General features: G+C 36.3%; 1 protein-coding gene and 1 long non-coding RNA gene across 16 annotated transcripts in view; both read right to left on the bottom strand.

The window, feature by feature from the left end:
* The window catches only part of PCDH7 (protocadherin 7), a 431,755-nt gene that overhangs the window by 340,503 nt on the left and 66,572 nt on the right, over positions 1-24,680 (bottom strand). The gene's annotated exons all lie outside the window — the stretch shown is intronic.
* LOC144581833 (uncharacterized) lies at positions 9,102-23,946 on the bottom strand. Its single transcript, XR_013533159.1, has 2 exons — positions 10,695-23,946; positions 9,102-9,593 (listed from the first exon to the last, which is right to left on the bottom strand). It is a non-coding gene; the product is annotated as an uncharacterized LOC144581833 (long non-coding RNA).

The raw sequence follows: 24,680 nt of genomic DNA on the forward strand, positions 1-24,680 counted from the left end.
ACTTGGGGATAGTCTCAGTACTATGTTGTCTCTTGCCCTACTCCCAAATACATTACACAGACTAGAACATGGAGAGTTATACAATGGTAAACTTTTAAGTGGTTTTGTGTATTTAAATAATCTAGTTGTAAAGCTTTAATTCTCAGAGAACTTTAAGATTTAGGAGCAGGTGCCTTATTGGCCAAAATAGGCATATTTCTTCACTAATGTAACTTTTCATTCACATACTTTTGCTTCTATCCACCACTGAACTGATAAATTTTTTCATGTGGGGACCATGTCTTGTCCATCTCTGAATCATCTCATTCTGCACTTTCACAAGTCTGGTTCTTGGCTTTGGCTAATCTTTCTGGCTAAAAAACCCTCCTATTCTCCACGTTGAAATAGTACTATCACTTCAATGCCCAGCTTACATGATCTGAATCTTCTCCACCCTCTCTGACTTCCACCTTCTGCCAGTCAGGACCACATTAGGACTTTCATGGCCCCTAGGCTGTTCTGCTTTCATGGAACACTTTCATCACTAAAAATACTATAGATTATATTTTATGACTATGTTGGCATAAAGACATTACATACTAAAACATTGTATTTTTCCTAAAAGGTCCTTGTTTCTCTTACTTTAAAAGAAATTAAAATGTCACAGGACCCTAAAAGTATCATGTGTCCAAAGCTCTGAACCTACTGCACCCTGGAAAGGGAGTCCTGCCCAATTGGACCCCTCCAACATCAGAGTGAAATAGATTCCACATGAATTTATGTCCATAGCACTTCATTAGCACTCAGTACAGTGTTAGGCAAAGAACAGACCTTAATCATTGTTTGCTGAATGCTGCAAATTAAAATGTGACCCTTTCTTTGTAGGCAATTGATTATGTTTGGCCTCCCTAAACTTACTGTGAGTTCCTCCACAAAAGGGCCAAGACCTTATTTACTTTTGTATATCTAGAGAATTGTAAACTAATTGGTATATAACAATTGTCTGTGGAATCACACTGAATACGATTAAACTTATCCTTGTCAACTCCTACCAGGTGCTACTGACTGCCACCCCAGAGTAAATATTCTTCCAGTAGAAAGTACAGCATCCTTCCACATGAAAAGAATGTTTGACCCTTTGGTTGTCATTCAGGTTATCCACTTGTCTGAGCCTCAGTTTTGACATGAAATGGACAAAAAGCGATAATATGTCATGGTAAACCATGATGCAAAGTCACAACTAGGTTTTATGAGTTGTGGCCTTATGTTGCCATAGTGCCTTCACAGTAACTGCTAAGTTTTAAGTATAAACCACAAGACGAAAATACTCCATATGGTACACAAACGGAATTACAAAATGAGAAGTTGGCCCAGCACTGTGACTCATGCCTATAATCCCAGCACTTTGGGAGGCCCTGTGACTCATGCCTATAATCCCAGCACTTTGGGAGGCCGAGGCGAGCAGATCACTTGAGGTCAGGAGTGCAAGACCACTTTGGCCAACATGGTCAAACTCCACCTCTACAAAAACATAAAAATTAGCCAGGCGTGGTGGCAGGCACCTGTAATCCCAGCTAGTTGAAGTGAGCTGAGATTGAGCCACTGCACTCCAGCCTAGGCAACAGAGTGAGACGAAAGACAAGGAAGGGAAGGGAAGGGGTGGGGAGGGGAGGAGAGAGGAGAAGAGGGTTGGAAAGGGGAAGGGAGGAAAGGGAGGGAGAGAGAGGGGAAGGGGAGGGGAGGGGAGGGGAGGGGAGGGGAAGAAGGGAATGGGAGGGGAGGGGAGGGGAGGGGAGGGGAGGGGAGGGGAGGGGAGGGGAGGGGAGGGGAGGGGAAGGGAAGGGAAGGGAAGGGAAGGGAAGGGAAGGGAAGGGAAGGGAAGGGAAGGGAAGGGAAGGGAAGGGAAGGGAAGGGAAGGGAAGGGAAGGGAAGGGAAGGGAAGGGAAGGGAAGGGAAGGGAAGGGAAGGGAGGTACATCAGGTTTTTGCTAATAAAATCTTCAAATGGCATTTTTAATTATAAAAGCCATGAAAAAGCTACAAAAGTGAAGTATAAAAAAGAAAACTTTAAAACTACCTGTATGCCTACCACACTGAGTTCACCGAGTTAGCTGCACATTGAAGAACAAGAAAAACTTAGCAAGAGAAAAAAGAAATTTTGCACTCTAGGTATGTCCAAAAGCAAATAAGAGTGACATGGCATCATAACATCAGAAAAGGCGCTACAGCACTGGGACCAGGGACACAGTATGTGTTACATATAATAGATACCAGACCAACCCATTCTGCCATCCCTGAGAGGTTTATGAGGACATCAAAAGCAAAAAGGAAGCAGAAAAATCTGTGTGTCCCTTATAGATACACAAAGAATACCCACGCAGCAATAAAGAAAGCAGCAGTAGATAAAGGTTAGTGAATATTCACAAGCCTCCAAGGGGCCAAGGTTCAGAATGAAGCAGGGCTGGAGCAAGTCTACATATTGTTTCTCCTCAGAAATTAAATATTTTATTTTTCGGATGGGCAATCATTATTGTCCTGTTTCAGAAACCTGCATACTCACAGCTATGTCTGAGTTCTGGAAGGGGCTTACTTTTCCAAAACATTTTCAAATTCTTCATTTCTTTAATTATTCGTAACAGTACTTATGATAGACTAGCAGAAAAAAATTCTTGCATTTGACCATCATAGAAACTGACTCTCAGAGAGATACAGTTTTCTCAAGGTCAGAGTTTCAAAATAACAACATCAGGAATGTCACTTCCCTTTCCCTCTTTTCAGTGGAGAGACTGAGGTATTCAAGACCTATTAATTCTACAGTGGGCAACATGGAGAGTTGGGGAGGGAAAAAGAAAGATGCTTTGATAATGCTATCCAGATGATTAATTATGAATGTTTCCTTTTGGGCCTTGATTTATTCAGATTATTGCTCTAATTTCCCATTTTGTTAAATATCTGTAACTACATAGCTATGTCGCTAATCTAATTTGATTTTTTAAAAGGTTGTAGACTTCATAGAGAACATGAAAAGGAATGATAAACTCTATTTTGCCAGATACATTTGTATCTTTTCAAGAGTGACACAAATATGAATATTTCATAATTGCATATTTTCTTTTTTGAGGACGAATCACCATTTTAGCATAGAAACTGCTAATAGAATTACCAGATGGGTGCTTTATTTGCCTTTAAAGTGGGTTACAAATAGTAGCAATTAGTCACTGATGAAGACCTCTAAGTTGAGAGGTTTTTCAGAATTTGGCACCATGATAATTTTGATATCATCTGCAAAACAATAAATACAAAAACGTTTGTAAAAGCAACATATGTCTTGACAATTTTCTAGTTATTTGTGTGTAAAATACTCCATTCTTCTGCACAGACGGAACTTTTCACATGACACATTTGTAATATAGGGCATATGAAATATTACTAGAAATTAGTGAGCTTATATTTCTATAATTTGTTTTTATCTGATTTAAACCAGTTAGAGCCCAGTTATATGTATTTTTCCCCAAATGAAAACAGTAATTGCTTGTACAGAAAACAGGGGAGGATGAGTGTTGAGCTGAAGACTGAATTTACTTAGAAATAGCATTAAAAAGGAGACTCCACTTTTTGTAGTGAAAATAAAAGGGAAAGGATGCCAGATGGAAATCGGCCAAACTGTGTTCCTTTAGGAATTGTGCCTAAGTTACCTTGAAGATAAAACAAGAGAGAAAGAGAGGGAGATTTAAGCACACAGCCCTGAAAAAGTTTTATTTATTTATTTTTTTTTTGGTTTTACTTGCAAATAAAGAAGCTAAAAAACAGTTGTTATTCAAGCATCTCAACAAACCCATTAAGAACAATTACTGAATATTTTAGACTAGGGAAGGCAATTTATAGCAGCTCTTTGGTAATACTTGAAATTTGTCGACTGGGCTTTCCAAAATCAATTACTGATCTCTGAATGTAACCTGTTTTCAGTCTGTTTGTTCATTTAGTCAGTACCAGCATCTCTTCTATCCATCTGACAGCCTTAGTATATGTTTGGATCGCAGTCAGCTTCTGCATACCAACACAGAGACGTGCCTACAAACCCACCGCCCCTGCCTCCTACACCAGCTAAGAAAAGAAGACGCCCATGTCACTGTAGACTCTCCAGAGAGCCCGCTGTGATTGCACATACTTTTTGCTCCTTCATGAAAAAAGAAACCTTGGTGGAAACCTCTCATGCTTCAGAGAGTCTCCATAAATTTAAGCACTAATTAAGTATCTCAGTTTAAAATTTATAAAATAATTAAGACCAGATCCTCTCTCTGAGCCCTCTCTATCAATGGGAATTGGAAAGTTTGCCTATATCACCAAATTTCCTTTTTTTTTTTTTTTTTTTTTCACAAATAGATGTTGACTACAATAATATGTGCTGGGTTAGGCCTTTGCTCCATCACATCTTTAAAAATGCAACCAGAATTCAAAAATATAATATTTGTTATTTCATGTTACGCATAGAAAGCCTAATTTTACGTTAAAATTTTAAGTGACTATAAAGAGAATTGAGACTGCAAACATAACATTATCTTTACATTTGCTGAGTCAGTCTTTCTAATTTTGCAGAGGAAAGCTCGTGATTGCAGTTCTTTAAAACCCAATATCCTCGCCTGTATTGCTGTTACCTTAAAACAGTACTCCATGAACATGCCTTCATGGTCAATGTCCTGATCCTAACAAATAGATAATCCCAGAGAAATATGCATCATTACTTCAGGAATAATGAGAAATATGTTTCCATTGCTGTGCTTCAAAGCAAAGTAAGTGTAAGAAAGACAATGTCTTAGTATTTTTGTATTTCATTGTTTACGCTTTTGGAAACTACTGATAAAAAACAAATAGAATAATCTGATTTATTAATCTTGTTAGTAAAATAATTTGTGATTCAAGAGAAGCATTTCCAGGCTTAAGCACAATGCTCAGGTTATTTTAGTAATTCTTTCAGAGCTCTGAAATATGTCAAGAGTATAACTGCTCAATTTTTGAAGAGCATGTAGTTCTTCATGAGAAACCCAGATTTAAAACAACTACTATTTTATCCTCATCAACAATTATAAATGTGAAAAGGATGTTCCTAAGGCATTAGCAGATACCTGTCTAAATACAAGGCCAAGTATATAAAAAAAAATAAAATTTAAGAAATTCAGTGATGAAAATGTAGATAATCAGGTAAAACTCTACAACAGCCTTACTTTTTTCAGATTTAGGTGTGTGATCAGTGTGGGCAAATGAAGACTGGGGCAGAAACTGAAGACTGAAGACCATAGTAAGTGCTAGAGAAAACAGTACTTTGACAGAAAGTAGTCAGAGAAGCCTCCATCAGGACATGGAATTTGAAATAAAACTTATATGAAAAGACTGCAGATATGAAGACCTGAGGAAAGAAATTGTTTCAAGCTAAAGAATAAAGAGTTCAAAGGCTTTAAAAATGGGAAAGTTTTAGGCATGTTTGAGTGATTGAAAAGGGCTCACAGTGGATTTCAGCGAATAGCTCTGAGGGAGAAAGGAGTAGACATTCCAGACTCAGGCTAGTATTCAGTCAGGGCATGCTTGTACCAATCTGGGAGACTGGATTTTATTCTCAATGTAATGGACAGCCACTGAAGGATTTTAAATAATAAAAGGACTTACAGGTTGAGAATCCAGATCCAAAAGTCCAAAATCTGAAATGCTCTAAAATCTTTGAGCACCAACTTGGCACTCAAAGGAAATGCTCGCTGGAGCATTTTGGATTTCAAATTTGAGATGCTCGCATAGTAAATACAATTCAACATACTAAACTCTGAAAAAAACAGGTAATCCGAAACACTTCTGGTCCCAAGCACTTTAGACAAGGGATATTCAACCTGTATTTCCATTTACACTTTAGAGAGGTCACTCCATGGAGATTTATTTCAAGAAGCATAGAAGTATCAGAAAAACAGATCAAATGTTGGTGACCTGTACTATGGTTTAGAGAAGGAAATGATAAACAGTGGTCAGATTTGGTATACAATTTTGAAGCAAAAATAACAGAAATTACTGATAGATTAGAATAGCATAAGGAAGGAAAAGAACAAAAAATGATTTCTGGATTTTTTTACCGTAAACCAACTGGTTGTATGTCAGTAGTCTTCACTCACAAGAAACGTTTCTGCAGAGAATAGACTAGAATATTTGAGGGGGGGAAATAGTCAATAGTTTTACTTGTGCTCTATTATTTGTAATACTATTAATAAAGAGCAGTTATTGAGAACTTAATATGTGCCAAAAACATCTTTACTTTTATATGTATTTACTTATTTTTATCTTTTACTTTTTTAACCCTCCCCAAAATCTCATGAAGTAGTCCTTAGTATTATCCTCATTTTATAGATAAGAAAACTAAAGTACAGACATGAAGTAACCTGCCTTGGTCAGCCAGCTAGTAGGTGACAAGAGCCAAAGAGAATCTGGTACCAGAATCTACCATATGACCCCCTAACGTATGCCTTCACCTTTAGAAAAGGCAGGAGAGTGCTTGCACTTAGTCCAAGGGAGAAGTCTGGGATGGGAGGGTGATATATAAAAACAAAATCCTGGGGGCACTATAAGACTTAGACATCGATTAGAACCACAGTAGCAGACTGACATGATGTAGTCAGCAATGGAGGAGGAAAACCAGGTAAATATAGTGATACAAAGTGCTCCAGAGAAGGGAATGAACATTCAAATGACAAGACTTAGAAAAACAGACAGAATTAGCCACTAGATTCAGCAAAAGAGATCTGGCGCCCTTAGTAAGAGCCATGCCAGTGGCGTAGAATGGACAAAATTAGTCCCATAGGACTAGATTAAGGAGACCTTAAGAGGTGAGTAATGGAGAAGGACTACACAGACAACACTTTGACAAGTTTTGGTGAAGGAGGTCAGAAACAAGGGGCTATCACTGGAGGTGTTAGCTAAGTCTGTGCCCTTATGTTAGTTAGGTATTTTATGTTTGTCTTAGTCTCTTTCTGGTATTATAATAATCTTTAACTGGGTAGTTTACAAAAGCAGAAACTTATTTCTCATAGTTCTAGGGGCTGGGAAGTCCAAGAGAAAGGAACCAGCAGATTCAATGTCCAGTGAGAGCTGCTCTCTGCTTCCAAGATGGTGGGCCGTTACTGTGTCATCACACGGCAGAATAAAACTTAAACTCATTTCAAAACACACTTATGCATGAAATCTTAATGTGCATTTAAGCCTACAGTATGTTCTAGTGGATAAACTTCTTCCTCTCTACTAAGTAGAAGTCGAGACCTCCCTACTACTAGGTCATGCCAATTTACATTTAAACCTATTTTAAATAGGTAATATAACCTATTTTAAATGCTGCTATGGTTTGAATGTTTGTGTCACATCTAAAATTCATGTTGAAACTTAAACCAAATGCAACAGTATTAAAAGGTGAGATCTTTAGGAGGTGCTTAGGCCATGAGGGTTCTGTCCTGATGAAAGGGTCAGAACCCTTATAAAAGGGCTTGAGAAAACTAGCTAGTTTAAGTTTTATTCATATAGATTTCACTATATGCTAGAATACTGCTAAAAATAGTAATCATCTTCTTGGAAGTGGGACATTCTCTTGGATTTCCCCTTTCAATTCTGGAACATTGTTCCACTGCTTTATTTCAGTAAGTCTTATACTTACAAGGTTCAAAAAATTAAACCTTCTAGCTCTCTTGTAAATCTAGTTATCCACCTTACTACATCAATTTACTTGCATATGCTGTGCACAGTGGCTTATGCCTGTAATCCCAGCACATTGGGACACCAAAGCAGGAGGATGGCTTGAAGCCAAGAGTTCAAGGCCAGTCTGGGTAACATAGCAAGACCTTGTCTCTACAAAAAAATTTAAAAATTACTTGGGTATAGTGAAATGTGCCTGTGGTCCCAGTTGTGAGGAAGGCTGAGCCAGGAGGCTCTCTTGAGCCCAGGAGTTCCAGGCTGCAGTGAGCCATAGTCATGGCATTGTATGCCTGCTTGGTGACAGAGCAAGACCTTGTCTCTAAGAAAAAAAAAATGTACTTGAATAACTTGGCAGCTGGTGTTTTATTGTTGCTTTTCTTGTTCCTATTTTTTTCTCTTTTATAAATCATCAGTATTCTAGATGACTTGGATGACATATTCCCCTATTTAGGTTTAAAATTCTTTTGCTCTTATGTTTCAGTGACAGTCACTTCTACTCAGCTTTGGCAATTCACACTCATAGATACAAAATGGGCTGCTTTGAAACAAAAAAAAAATGCTCTACTGTAATATCTAAAATTGTGAAATTCTCCTCTCTCATCACCTACTCCACTCACTCATGCCCACAAAACCTCCCCTGAAGCTTCAAAGACTAATGACCTCCGTGGCTTCACTCTTCCCTGAATTAGCAGTGTCTAATCCTTCCTGGTTTGACTTCCTTCTCTCCCTAATTTTGATCCCCCTGATAAACCATTTTCAACACACTTTCATGGGTGCAATTGATTTCTTCCCTTCTTTAACCTTCTCTCGCAGCTGCCTTGCCAATCCCATTACCAAATCAGTCCTACCATCTGTTTGCTCTCCTCCTCCTCCTGGGCTGCCAAGAGTTCCTGAGAAAATTGAATAACCATGCTGATTGACTCTGCTACAAATTTATGATTTCCGATGTCAGCTGAACCTTCAGAGCTGCTCAGCAGCCCTATTACTCATCCCTACTTGGCTGGTCTTTCCATTCCACACAGCAGCTGTTCCCACCACACCCTCCTCAAATCCCCACCCTTATCCTCATTCCCCTCAACCTCAACACATGATTTCCCCTCTTACTGCTGAAAATATTGAGCCTATCAGGTGTGAACCCCTTCCGCTTCCCTCCTCTACATCTCCAAATTTATCTGCATCTTTATTCATCTGGACCTCATTTTGCATCTTAAAAGAATCCTTAGTCTTTCGTCCATCTGACTTTTTGATTCCACTCCTTCCTGCCTCTGCCAAAATCTTGTTTCATCCATGTACTTTCTCCTTCCTGTTCAACCTCTAATTTTTTTTCAACTCACAAACCTACCTAAATTTCCCTATTTTGTAATAGAAATCATTCCTCATCTCTTCCACTGCTGAACTGCTCTTTCCTTTTCTTTCCTGAAGAAATTCTTGGCAAAGAATTTTCTTAAAACTGGCTCCATAAAACTTGATGTACTAATAATTTTCTTGCCTGGCCACCATACTGATGAAACTATTAGAAATGCTACAAAGATAGCCTTTTCCCACTTCCGCTTTCTTGATCTGAATGACGGGGGTTGGTTTAAAATGAATTCATTCACTTACTAACTTGCATGAAATTGAGCAAGTTATATAATTACCCTAAGATGTGACACCCTCACATTTAAGTTGAATGCGATTTATGAAGATTCGTAAGTCACTTTTACACAATACAAGTAGATATATACTCTTGTATGCTACTTTCTTTTTGATAAGGATGCCCTACCTTTCCTTCAGCAAGTTACTTTTCACCCACTGAATTTAGCCTGGTAGGACTGCTGGTCAAAAATATTATCCTTCTCTAACCAAAAGGTTGGCTGGTTTCTCCAGTAGGACATTTCAGCAGCATTCTCTCTCTGGAATCTAAATAGTGAGCAAAGGGATTAAATAAATTAACATAATTGGATTTAAGTCATTCCCGCAAGTAGTGTTTGAAAGACAGTTTACCAGCTCCTATTAACGTCTCAATTTACTTCTACTCTCTGGTGCTGGAATACACCTTTCTCTTTCCTGAACATGTTGCTTCATCCTCCACTAGGACCTTGTGAATCCCACTTCATGATTCATAAAACTTTCTTTAGTTTAAAATATTAAGTGATAAATGAGATAGTTTGTATAATATCTTTAAAGTTTAGCAGCCTAGTAGAGACTGAATTGATTTTTTTTATTATTGTTGCTTTTGATATTATTATGTTGACTCCATGCATGCTGAAACACTCCTTCTTTTGTTTCTATCACGATTTTCCCCTGATTCAAAGTTAACTTTATTGGCTTTTCTGTTATGATCTCCTTCCCTGGTTCATCAAGATTAGCATTCTGCCTTCTGTTTTTCACTCTCCATATGCATATATTCCCTGGGGATTTTATTTACTTGCATGGAGTCACCTATCACTAAATGCAAATAAATTGTTGAATTCTGTCCTCCTAACATTTATCTCCCACATTTCAATTTCCACTGTCTTATTAAAATGTTCAAAACTAAAATCTAAAGCGAATATCTTATCCATTACTATTTTCTCTTTTCCCCAGTATCTAATCTTTGCCCAATATCGAATCACCTACCAAATATTTTAAATCCTTCTGTCTATATGATTCTTGATTTGTCTCCAAGGTCAGTGTCCAAGGACATGGCATCAAAATCACACAAGCAGACTTCATCAGACTGCCCTAGTCCCCTGACAAGCATCCCTTCCTCCAGAGTTTTCACTATAAACTGCCCTTCAGTCTATCAGTAGAGGCAACTTCCCAAAACAAGTATTTTGTTATCTCTTGCGTGAAAACTTTCAATGACTTCCAAATGTTCATAGGATAAATACAAACTCTTAGGGATAAAATTCAAAGCCCATCTCTGGCTAAGTCCAGTTTCTCTTTCCAGTTCTCATCTAGTCACTCATCCCATACTCCCTATACTTAAATCACAGTGGACGTTGTGCCTTTTGTCTAATAAATAATGAACTTTGATACCTCCATGACTTTGTTCATGATTTCTTCTCTAGTTGAAATGTCTTTTTCTTCTATCCTAGTTTGAGGAAATGTAATTTAGTACAAGGTGCACTCAAAAGGTTTGCATATCATTAAACCTTTCCCAAATATTCTCAATTTTCCTGTCTATCTCTGTCTTGCTATAGCACTTACAACATATCTAACTTTCATGGTATTGAGGTTCTTGAGAGCACAGAAATTATCTTTCCCATACTCAAATTCCCAACATCAAGCACGGTGCCTGGGCTAAAGCAGATACTCAACGATTATTGTTGAGTAGACTTCTGGTTCCTTCAAATTGAAAAAATACATATTCAAATATATATATACATATATGAAACACATATATAAAGAAAAATCAATATTGCAAAATATATATATAAATATATGTTTGCATGTATATATCCAAAATAATCTACTGTTTTTATCCTTCTACACTCCATTAGGTAATGCTTCAGCCAAGTCAGCTCATCACTCCACACTGACATTAGGGTCCTTAATATACTTTACTTATGATATTCATAGAAGTTATATTCATAAATAGCAAATTAAAAAATAGAGAAAATCCTAAACTATATGCAATAAGATATTCCAAAAATATGATATATTTCAGATTACATTTTTTCATAATAAGAAGTCTGGTAAGAAAACCTTGATTTCTAAGTCTAATTTAAAAAGAAAACTTTCGACTCTTTGAATTAGAAAACTAAATTTTGAATTGTCATCTCTTGAGTAACAGCAATGTTAAAGGCCATATTCTCACTGAAACTTATGAAAATTAATCAGAAATTCAGATAAATACACAATCACTTATAAGAAAGTACACGACAAAAATATACTGAATGTGATTTATATGAGATTTTCTGTAAATTTTATGATGTAGCATAAACCAGGCATTTCAAAAATTATATGCCTGTGAATATTTATCTAGAGAAAAATGGATTAAAGACTTCGCATTGATATGGTATGGGCATGCCTGTGAATATTTATCTGGAGAACAGTGGGTTAAAGACTTCGCATTGATATGGTATGGGCAACTTATGCACTAAACAGAATATTAAGAATGGCTTCAACCATTCAGAATAACGTTGCAGGGTGTCTTTCTTGGAAAAGTTAACATTATAAGTACTGCACATTAATCATTATTCATAAGACAGGGGTTCTGAATTTTTGAAATGCTAGATAGCCCCTAGCATGCCACAGGCCCTTTCAGCTCTAACAGATTGAAGCTGAATTTCCTTGATTTCAAGTCAAAGATCAGACGGAAAACATCCATGCAGAAAACATCTAGTCTAGTAGAGTATCTTTTAATTAGAATTAAAGGTGAAAAAACAAAGGAGAAAAAAAGGTAACTCTACAGACTACATCTCCGATATTGATGATCCTTAAAATGTCACTGTCACAGAACTGCCAGAACTGTCTTACTACAAATGGAATCATATGAATTGTTTTATATTGTTTTCAAAGAAAACAATAAGTCCTATAAATTACAGAACTGTGTAAATTATATTCATACTATGTGTGGCATAAATTCCTTTTTTTTTTTTTTTTTTTTTTTTTGAGGCTGAGTTTCGCTCTTGTTATCCAGGCTGGAGTGCACTGGCACGATCTCGGCTCACCGCAACCTCCGCCTCCTGGGTTCAGGCAATTCTCCTGCCTCAGCCTCCAGAGTAGCTGGGATTACAGGCACGTGCCACCATGCCCAGCTAATTTTTTGGATTTTTAGTAGAGACGGGGTTTTACCATGTTGAAATTCCTTTTTTTAAACCAGGAAGCACAAAAGAAAACAAATTGTTTTTAAAAATTAGTAATATGCTGCAAAGTATAAAAATCAAGGAAAAATACAGCCTGAAATAAAATTCAGTTTATAGCTTGAACAGTTAGTTCAGAGAAGGCTAGAGATAGAGATGGGATGCCATGGATTCGTTAGTGATGGTTCTTTAGCCTTCAACAGCAAGATAGCCTCCTAGACATGACTTCATTGAGATCATAGCTTAACATCAAGGAAAATCTCTTAACTGTTAGTATTCAACAAAGTAATTTAAAAAAATTTGTATTAAAGTTATGCCATATCATTACAGATAGTTTAACTGAACTCTGTTCACAGAATGCTTTGTGCCTACAGATTTTTGAAATCATGCATTATTATGTTTCTTTTTTGTTGTTAATTATACTTATTCCTCAACTAAAGAAGTAAGTCTCATGTACCGAACATCATATTGGTGCTTAGAAATGACCAGATGTGATTGTCTCTACTACATTCTATCTTACATAAATTATGGCCACTAATGCCACAAGGGTTCTAAGTGTAATGGAAATACGTCTCAAGTAAGCACACAACACAATATATTTAGGGTTATTTGCTTCTTCTCTCTATAGTGCTTCCTCTGTGCCATCATGAAAGTTATTTTTCTAAAATATCAGGACATCCACTCCCCTGTCTTTAAAGAACTGTGCTGTCTGACTCCCATTTCTCCCAAGTTCAAGTTGAATCTCCTTCAATGTAAGTACAATGTCTTAGATATTTTGATCCATTTTCCAGCCTCGCTTTATATGATGCTGCCTGGACATCAACTTGTCCTCCACTAGAGCCTGGAATCTTGGCACTGTATATTTATCAGATATGGGTAACCCATTTATCTTGGTAAAAACTGAATTCCTACAATATAGTAGATCCTGAGAAACACAAAAGAGTATGAAGTGCTAATGAAGTTCACATGATTTTTTATAGATTCATGGGCTTTGTAACATATATGTATATAAATATGTGTATATTATCTCAGCTGTAATACCCAGCATTTAATATTTTCTAAGAATCTGATAAACACAACACTTAATACATTGCAGGAACTCTATAAATATTTATTGCATGCCCCAGAAAATACATAAATTTCAAATTTATAGCATCAAATGAATTCAACTATTTAGTAAGCAGTGTGGCAATCTACTATAATCAAGGCACTCTGCAAAGACCTGGGAAAGGGATAGGTTAACAATAATCACACTAGGATCTTCCCAGTGACGACACTATGGTGTGAAAAAGAAAAATACACACATATACCCTAGCATGCACACAGTATTCTCTTATTAAAAGTAGGAAGTGTCTGGGTGAGGTGGCTCACTCCTGTAATCCCAGCACTTTGGGAGGCTGAGGCAGGTAGAGCGACAGCTCAGAGACCACCCTGGACAACATAGTGAAACCCCGTCTCTACTAAAAATATAAAAATTAGCCGGGCATGGTGGCATGGTGGTGTGTGCCTGTAGGCCCAGCTACTCAGGAGGCTGAGGCATGAGAATTTCTTGAGTCTGGTAGGTAGAGGTTGCAGTGAGCCGAGATCACACCACTGCATTCTAGCCTGGGCAACAGAAGAATAAGATTCTGTCTCAAAGAAAAAAAAAAAAAAAATGAAGCACCAACAACTCAATAATTAGGAAAAGCTTAGTAAAAGAAGGCAGGTAGGATTTAGTCATGTAAAATTAGAAAGAGAATTGCAGAAGAGATAACCGTATGGGTTAGGAGAAGCTGCAGGGAAGTGTAAAGCAGGTAAAGGCCTTTGAAAGTTACCAGATTTAGTGGGAGAATAGAGTTGTAGAAGAAGAACAGAAAATAAAGTGGGAGAGGGAGTTTAGAACCAGAGGTAGGTGATTCTAAATCAAGACATTTAAAATGTATTTATTAAAAACAAACTGGCACTGAATATATGTGAGCCACTCAAACAAGAAGTAAATTGTTCTATCCTTGCAGGAATCTGAGGTAGCAGTGCATGGAATACTCTAGTCCTCTGTGTAATAGCTGAATCCAGGGTATACAGTTTGTCCACAGACTGGAACCAGATCAACTAAGCACTTCAGGCCTACCCATGATGTGTTACATTTCATACTTTCGATCAGTTAGCACAGCAGTACATAGAAAAAGAGAACTCTTGTTTTTTGAAAAAGCACCTATTCCATGTCACAATATGACTAGATGGCACAATAAGTGGAATGGCTGCTAATAACAGTCATCAGCGCTTATCAATTTCAAATTCAGACTGAACAGTAAATAACGGTGACTAGTGGGCAAGTCTGTTAGGCCCCCTACTGAAAAGTAGTCAATCTAAAGATCCAACTGTAATATATCTTTGAAAACCAGTTAATAAGAAAAACTACAGTAAAATATTTGAAGAAAACTGAAATAAAACATTCCTAAACCTCAGAGTTAAACAAACCGAATGGCAACAAAAATGGTACAGCCACAGCTGAGAAGAGAATGTCAAGGTTTTAAACGTGTTTCTCAGACACAACAGCCTGACACCTTTTATTAATATAATTCCAAATACTCAAAAATAATGGAGGTGAGAATAGAAACTTACCCACTTACTCTGCTGAAGTCTACTAGAAAATAAATAAACCTGTTACATATTTTTTTGGTGTTTGCTTTAATACATGTTTCTATAATAAAAGGAAATATAGAAATGCTTATTCTCACAATAACAACTAAATGTGTGCACTGATCATTAATTATTTTTATTATGTTCCTATTTACAAGTGTTATCGTGTTTTATGGGCATGTTAATATATTCTAAACAATTGAAAACATACCTTTTTAAAGTCTTGATAAACAGCAAGTGTATTTATCACAGTTGTGAATCTATACTAACAAATAGTTTTAATAAGAAGTTTAGACACCTGTAAACATTTAAGCAAATTAGGGTTTAATGTCACACACACTTGCAATTCTCATCCCAGCCTAGTTAGTGACTGGTGTAAGATCTTAGAAAAATATGTGTCTGTTTTTATTTTGATTTATTTAATTATTTATTTTGAGACAGGGTCTCACTCTGTCGCCCAGGTTAGAATGCAGTGGCGTGATCTCGGCTCCCAGGCACTGCAACCTCTGTTGCACTGCAGCCTCTGCCTCAGCCTCTGGAGTAGCTGGGACCACAGGCATGTGCCACCATGCCCAGCTAAGTTTTTGTATTTTTAGTAGAGATGGGGTTTCACCATGTTAGCCAGGATTGTCTCAATCTCCTGACCTCGTGATTTGCCTGCCTCATCCTCCAAAGTGCTGGGATTACAGGCATGAGCCACTGCGCCCAGCATGTGTGTGTGTTTTAACAGCAGACCGTACCTAGATGCATGTATGCCAGGCAATGTTCTCTTTGCATTGTGACCGCCTCTAGAATCTTAGCTCAACCAGTGAGTAGCTTTGTGACTTGTGTCACATTTCCAAGTCTTCTTTATCCACAGCTATTACTTACAGTTTCTTTCTCTATGCCAGACAGTGCTGTGTTAGATATTATATTATGTATATGTAAAATGTTCACTTACCCACATTTCCAAATAATGCCATGAGAGTGTGCTATTATCTTCATTTAAACACATGAGAGAGCTGGGTAAGGTGGGATTTGACTGTAATTCCAGCTACTCTGGAGGCTGAGGCAGGAATGGCACTTGAGCCCAGGAGTTCGAGTCCAGCCTAGGCAACATAGTGAGACCTCCATCTCATTTTATATATGTAAACAAATAAATAAACCAGGAAAGATTAAATAACTTGCCCAAAGTCTCAAAGACTGATCCACATCGGTGCTCTAAATAATTCACCTTTTAATTTATAAATTATATATAGCTTTAAATGATATATTTTCATAGAAAATCCAGGAGGAAGGAAATGTGGTAATTTGAATACTAAATAAATGTATTTAAATTGAAAGATTACTTTCAGATCAAATCATTATTACTTAACTATCAGATCAAAAATAAAACTGCAACTTTCTCATTGTCTGATGATATCATGCCATTGCATGATAAAGAAATGTAAGTATCACCCACCTTTGTGTTTGTCTCAACAAAAATGCGTACTGGATAATTTCTTATCACAAATTCAAATTCATTCTTCTTTTACAAAATAGAACTTTCGATTGAGTGTATTAAAAATTTTAAATGTCTAAATTTTATATACTTTGCATGTCATTCGCCAAAAATCCCTACTAAACAAAAAGTGAGCCATTTGAGTTTATGTGTTCAACAAAGAAAAGAGACAAGGAAAAAAAATTAACTTAAATGTCTCTCTTCTTATAACATTTTGCATAACAATGAATTTAGATTTCCATAAATGCACAGTTCTGTGTGCAGTAAATTATCTCTGAATTGCATAACAATTCTAAAGAAATTCCAAATGATATCTTTACATTAACTGCCAAAAGAGGCTGTGAAACAATTTTTAAGAGGGGAAATAAGAGTCCTCTGTGGACCTACTGCATTAAACAGATTCAAAGGAAACTAATAGTTTAATTATACAGTCATAAAACAGGAGGCCAACAGCTTCCAGTGATTAAGAATGCAAGCTTGACAGAATCTTTGGATGTTAGATCCTTCAAATGTTTTATTTTTTGCATGTTTTGAATAGTAAGCAGCATAAAATGAAGAGAAAAACACCTTCAGGAGGTTTGCTGTGTTTTATAGTCCAATAGTCACAACTCTTGTAGCCCTTCTTTATGCTGTTGCAAAATGGCAGAGCCAATCTTCTCGTAGATGACTGTCTTTGGCTCTGCAGAAACTTTTTCTCATGTAATAAAGACAAACACACACAATTTGAATATGTTCTCACTGGGGAGGGGAGGAGAGAAGAGATGAGGAAATCTTTTTCTATCTTGGATGCCACAAATCATTTCTAATATGCATATTTTTTTCCTCAGGTTTGTCCAAAGGCAGAGTTCCATTATGAATCCTGTCCTTTCTAAGAAATTTTAATGGTCTTAATAGAATCCTATGAATCATATTATTATTCAAAAACATGATTACCCTTATACATCTATTATGTTTGTTCCCAAAATAGTGAAAGGTACTTCTTTATCTAAGTGAATCTTTTAGGCATTGATTTGTGGATCATTTGGAATTTAAAATGTAGTTCCTTTAATACTATTGTGCACATAGTTATTTAATATACTTTGAGTTTGTGGAAGTATTTCATACCATCAAAATGCCTTTTTAAAAAATTTGTTCTGAATTCAGAAACAAGGTATATGTGTGTCCTCATGTGTTCAAGTGAAGAATTATGTTTAATTCTGCTGGTATGTGACATAGCCGTCAACAATTCTGCAGCTTTTTCTTTTTCTTTTTTTTAATTGTCTTCACTAAACCTTTGGGAATACAATGGCTTAGGTCACAACATGAAACATCATGCTAATTAAAGTGCTAATTAACTGGTATAAGAAATAAATTGCATGAAATAGACTGTTGTATTACTTTGTTTTAACTTTTGTGTCATTTCAACTTGGTAACCACTAATTTAGAATTTTCTAATCATGCTCTTTAATCCAAATGTTAATCTCAAATGACAACAGCACACAGTTACTAGTAATGCAAGATACATATTGCATTTCTTCCTAGTATTTAAAGAGGGCTATAGAAATTAAAAGACCCCGTGTTTGCATTCTCCTTGGTGTTAATTTGAATATAACCACTCTTAAGGTTGGACTAACTGGAAGTAAGCCTCCTAAACATTTTCACAAACTTCTCAATTTAAATAGCAAGGCATTTATGTAAATATGCATCAAAGAATTTTTATTTAAAAAGTCATGCGATAAATTTAATTGTTTCCTTAATATCATCAATGTCTTTCTTAACATGTAAGTTTTATCAATTACATAACTTTAACAATCAGGTTTCAATTTGGGGTTGAAAAATGGCACATATTTTTATGTAATAAGTAGGCAGGGTTTTTTAAAAGTCAACCAGCAGAATGTTAGAATACTGTACCCACTTGAAATGTATTATCAGGAGGCAGCCAGTTTCTGATCTTTCTGGAATGCACATACCAAATGTCTGCTTCTTTTATGAGTCTGACACATAGGGGAGAAAAAACCCCAAGCTGACCTGCCTTTAACAGCTAGACACACAGAAAAGAAAGATTAGAGACCTGGATCCCCCTCAGCTCCTACTGAGATAGGATTTTCACTAACACAATTGGGCAGTAGCCAATTAGAAAACAGACTGAGCTGTACCTGATCTCGGAGCCCCAATCTCTTAATATTGAATGTTAATTTTTCCCCTACTATCTAAACATATAGGCTAAGAACGTTCATTTTTAATTACCATAATTTTAACTTTTCATTAGAAATTTTTTAAAAAGCAGCATAAGATAGGTTATTACGGTATTAGCATCCATAAAAGTAGAGTAGCCACCCCTTGTATAAAATCTGTCAAAATGATTGAGACTTGTCATCTAATGAAAATCAGAAGTTGGTTTTGTTTCTTTCTGATGCTCAGTTACTAAACTCTGATACGAAGTTAAAATATAACATTCTCATATTTTCACACATGATACTGTGTACCCCAAGATCAGAGAACCATTTCTGAGGGCAACATTTTCCAGCCGCAATTATTAATCTATATATTTGTTTCAAAAAGTAATTTCAAACAAGCAAAACTGAACATTCTCAATAGTCGCTTATTTTATCTTCTCCAGAATACTCTTAATTATTTCCAGTGAAAACCACTGACTCTTCAGATATTAAATGTTATCCAGTTCAATTCCGCAAGTATTTTGTTTTTGTTCATACACTGAAATCTTATCACTTAATAAACACAGCACATTTGCTATTTAATGAAGGATTTTGAAACAATATCCTAATCACATATAATAGACACATTAAATATTTGCAAATAACAACTGTTTGTAAAACGGTTATCATAATCAGTATTAAGGTTTTATGATAGTATGACAATTTGTAATTCTTAAGTTTCACAATCTTTATGCTACTAATAGTTGGAGAAACTTGTATATACCCTTATCATCGTGGATAAAGTGATTTTCAAAAATTATTCTTCGACCTTTTTGAAACTTTCATCATCGGTTTGTGACAGAGATTTGATTTTGGCTTTTACAGTTTCCTTTCACTTTTCTATGCCTAAAACACTTACAGCTCACGGAGCACAAGATTTGAATTTTATATGAATTATAGAAAAAGAGAAACTGCAGAACTTGTATCTGCTGGATTTTGCTGAGCTTCACACAATAGCATATAGAGAATATAGAAGACTTGAGGTTATCATTTCCATAGGTATTTCACTTTTGACAATGACATTGGGTTTATTTTCGTCCATGAACATCTAAGTCAGTAACTACTACTCTCTAGTCATACGTCAATTATAGAAACAACAATCAGAAAATTAATAATTGCTTGCAATTAATGAGTTCTTCTTATGCCATCCACACATTGCCTGGATTAGTCTAATCAAGAGTCATAACTAATTTATAAGGTAAATGGTAAATACTATTAATAACTTCATCTAAAATATGAAGAAATGGAGGTCATGAGAAGTAATTTGTCCAAAATTCACTCAACTTGTAAACATATGAACCACATTTCAAACCCAAGCAGGCTGAATTCCAGACACTGCATTCTTACTCACTATGATGTTCTTCCATTTAGCACAGGGCATTGTAACAACTAGCCTCATGGATGGCTGTATCCCATTAGGCTGTGAACTCTCCCTGTTCAAAGAATGCAGTTGCCATTGTCCTCATTCCACCTAGATTCCAGGGGTAAGAGATTCATTTTCAAAATATTTTTCATACAATACTACATATATACAGGAACATACATTGAGCCCACAAAGTTTTTCCTGTCTACAGTATTTGAGTATTTATTTATTCATTTATTGTTTTTTGGTGGTTTTTTTTTTTTAAGACAAGGTCTTTCTCTGTCACTCTCGCTGGAGCGCAGTGTCGCAAACATGGCTCACTGCAGCCTTGACCTCCCAGGCTCAAGCAATCCTCTCATCTCAGCCTCCTGAGAAGCAGGGTCTACAGGCACATGCCACTACACCTAGCTAATTTTATTTGTTACGTTTCGTAGAGATGAGGCCTTATTATGTTCCCCAGACTGGTCTTGAACTCTTAACCGAAGTGATCCTCCCATCTCAGCCTCCCAAACTGCTGGGATTACAGGCATGAGCCACCATGGCTACAATATTTAAAGCAGACCTTCTATATCAGATTTCATCTTCATCCAATATTTCTGAAGCTAGAAATTTTGAGTACCTTTCTCAGCTAAGTCATGCAAGTTGAATCAATTAAGCTACTGAATGTGTGATTTAAGGAACCACAGAATTCCTCTCTGCATCCCTAAATAGTTCCCCATTTATTAATTACTATTTGTAATTAACAAATCAAAGCTCTGAGGCCCCTCTGAGTGTTAAATCTGGCCTCAAAGCCTGGTTCCACTTCCTGCTAGTTCAGCAGCTTTGCAGTTACTGAAACTCTGCATCTCATTTTCCTCATCTGCAAGATGGATATCATGATGATAACAGTATCTGCTTCAGGAGGTTAATAAGAATATTAAAAGAGCAATTAATATACCGCCGCTACAAAGTTGACTCAGTAACTTAAGTTTAAAAAATTATCAGAGAAATATTAGAATCAGTTCAATTAAGTGATATTTACCAAAACAGGAAAGTGAAATAATAGCATTCAATAAAATAAGAACTAAAAACAAAAGCAAGATTTTGATTCTTAATAGCATATTTTAGATTTTGTTTTATCTTTTAGTGAAATTTTCATTCATGTGAGTCCAAATCTAATAATGAATTCTGAACATAACATTTCAATTGGTGACTCTCATTCACAGCTGCTCTTCTGCTGTAGATAGCCGTTTTCCTTGAGCCAAGTTTAGTCTTCCTTTTTTTCCCCCAAAAAATAGAGGCAAGAGGAAAGGGTAGAGGGTTTATTTAGAAATAGGGTCACATAAGAGAGATTTAGAAGGTGGAAGTCTGTGTGTCTCTCATCTAATCTTCTAAGGAAACTAAAGCATTAATGGGACAAAATTAAATTTCATGATCTCACTCAGTTCTATCAATGGCCAGAAATTCATCTAAATACAAAAATTCAGTGTGACCAGCACACTAAATAAGGATTCCTGAAGATTATCCACGACACCTTTGGGATTCTGAAAGTGACACTACTTTGCAAGTCAGTATGCTGCAAAGAAGGAAAAAAAATCTCTGTATGTTTTCATTTTGCTTCCCGGTGGTTCCCTGACCTTTCACAGTTGGAGTAGTAGCAGGAAACTGAAATAAAAGCACGATTTTCTGTGTGAGGCACTTTACAAGTAAACATTAATCGTGAAATTATAAGTCACAAGACTCCTCCGCCTGTTGTTTCTTCTAAAGCAGAGAATTACTACTAGATAAAGGAGCCTACAGCAATAAACATCAGGGGCTAGTGTTTCCTTCTCTTCTGAACTCAATCAGGCTGATCCAGGCCCAGAAATGCCTTTGAAGTGAAAGAGACCTTCATGTGCTGATCAATCCTTGCAGGGGTAAAGAGCAAGAAAAACTGGTTCTTACACTTTAATATTCTGCCAGGCAATGAATTCAACTCAATGCAGAACAAAAAGGTTTCCTCTGTTACAAATTGAGTGATTTTGTACTTGGGTATTGCTTGCTTCAATTACCTTAGCGGGACCTATTGATTCCAGAACACGATAACTTCTACCTCAGTACATATTTCCATTAGGTTAAACTAACGATGAAGAAGCAACAACTATAAATTCATACTGTCCCTCGGTCTCGTGCTTTGGGTCAATTTAAGTAGAAACCAGCATGTGGTTCTCTTAATATGAATGATCAATATTATGTTAATGTGATGCATATTAAGTATCTGTTTGTAACATTTCTATGTAACCAAAACCTTGGAGATTTAAAATATTCTTAAAACCAGTAGTGTATTCCAAAACCCCACTGAAAAGCCTGAAATACCTGAGAACCCAAAAATGTATCCCTCATGTCTGGCTGTTTAGTGGCACAGCAAAATTTGACATCAAGACTTCTAACTTGTCCAGAGTGTTTATCTCCATACACTGTCATAATTATCTCAGTCAAATCTTTTCTCCTTGTCTACCATAAACTCTTTCCTCTCCAATCGTAAAGCTGTAGAGAGTGTATTCTAAAAGCCAGCAATATGAACCTATTTTATGTCCCATTATGTTTTAAGAGACTGTTAAAATAGGAAAACAGGCATTTTATGAAGTAGTTTTTTTTTTAATTATTTTGGTCACAAAAAATATTCAATACAATAGAATTATACAGTTTGTTGACTTATAATTTATTATAGTAGCATAAATAAGGACAAAAATCCCCATAATATTATAGATACAGTACCAACTGCAGTTGATTGCCACATAGAAAGAAGAGGTAAAAATTTTAACTATAAAGTTAATCAGCAAGATAAAAAGAAACGAGTACAAATAGCAGAGAACAACAGTTTTGAAATTATGGCACATGGTGACTACAAAAAAATATGTCAATCTGTTTTAAATATTCAATACCTTATTTATGTTAAAATATGATTCCTTGTTATATAATTTAAGTTGAAGAAAAGTTGGGGGAAGTACATGTAACTTATTGGTAGAATTAAAAAGTTATAGTTAGAACATAGATATCTCTCTATTCTTTTTTTTCTTTTTTTTTGAGACAGAATTTCACTCTTGCTACCCAGGCTGGAGTGCAATGGCGTAACCTTGGCTCACCGCAACCTCCTCCTCCTGGGTTCAAGCAATTCTGCCTCAGCCTCCCGAGTAGCTGGGAATACAGGCGTGTGCCACCATGCTCGGCTAATTTTTATATTTTTAGTAGAGACAGGGTTTCACCATGTTGACCAGGGATGGTCTTGATCTCTTGACCTCATGATCCACCCGCCTTTGCCTCCCAAAGCGCTGGGATTATAAGAGTGAGCCGTGGCACCCAGCCTGATTATCTCCCTATTCTTTTCTACAAGAGCACCCATGATTCACATCCTGCTGCTTTGTGAAACAGCCTGAAGGAGGACACTATGAGTGTCCAAGCATCTGCAGACTAATTTCACATGAGCCTACCCTCATTATTTTCAGACATTGTTACCATCTCAATTTAAATGGCTCAATTGCATTAAATATTATATTTAATTGGCAAATTGTTGCAGTAGTCATTCTATTTTAAAATTGCTTCCTTTGTGAATAATAATCTTTAATAATGATAACAGAATGGCTTAAGACAGTTTACCTCTTTACATTCTAGGTAACAAACCAAAGTGCAAATGCTCATTATTATATTTTACCTTCCTCCGCTTGTACACGCACCACACAAATGCATACACATACACTCACACCCATACAAAAATTAGACTTTATACAGTATCTTCAATTGAGAAAGTAACTATAATGCAAAGAGGTACTTCCTGCATGCAATTCATCCTTAATAAGTTAAAAAAGGCCCTCTCTGCATATGTAAATGCATAGGACCACAAATATAAAAGGCCAGTCTCCTCTTGATGTAATGGCCATACATTCCTTGAACACTTATATGGTTAACCCTAAATTTGGTTGGAAACTGTGTAAAATGTCTGTGAGCTATACTGTGATCTATCTGCTGCTTTTACACCAACATAAATTATGTTTCGACAGGTGTAATAATGGCCTAAATTTTATTTCCTCTCGCATTCACTAGATTCTCACTTTCCCTGATTGGCAGTAGTATTTCTTCTTAATGCCTTATTAAATAGCACTGAATTGGCTAATTTTCTCGGATTTCAATCCTGAGGTATACATTTCCATTTTCTTTGTTGATCTAGCACAGGCTCAGGTGATTTCTATATAATGCATCCAATTAGTTCAAGCAAGGCAAATGAAATCACAAATATACGAATCTCCACATTATTAACTACAAACAGTAACAAGATACACATCTGCACTCTTTGCTTGAGTCCATTCAAGTGCAAACTGAAGTAAAAGAATTTCCTGTTCTTCTTTTCGTACTCCTGAGTATGGCAAAATCTGATTCTGTTTCTCCACAGTAATTGATAAGATTGCAAAACCTCTCTCACATCCCTCCTTTATTCCATATTGGGAGCTTGATTTTTGTCAGCTTGATTCCTTTTTGCAGAGATCTAATTTTAAAGCCATTGGTTTTTGTTTTCTTCAAAATCAAAGCTTCATTTTAACGAGCTAG

Source organism: Callithrix jacchus, chromosome 3 (genome assembly GCF_049354715.1).
Source record: "Callithrix jacchus isolate 240 chromosome 3, calJac240_pri, whole genome shotgun sequence".
NCBI classification, from domain to species: Eukaryota; Metazoa; Chordata; class Mammalia; order Primates; family Cebidae; genus Callithrix; species Callithrix jacchus.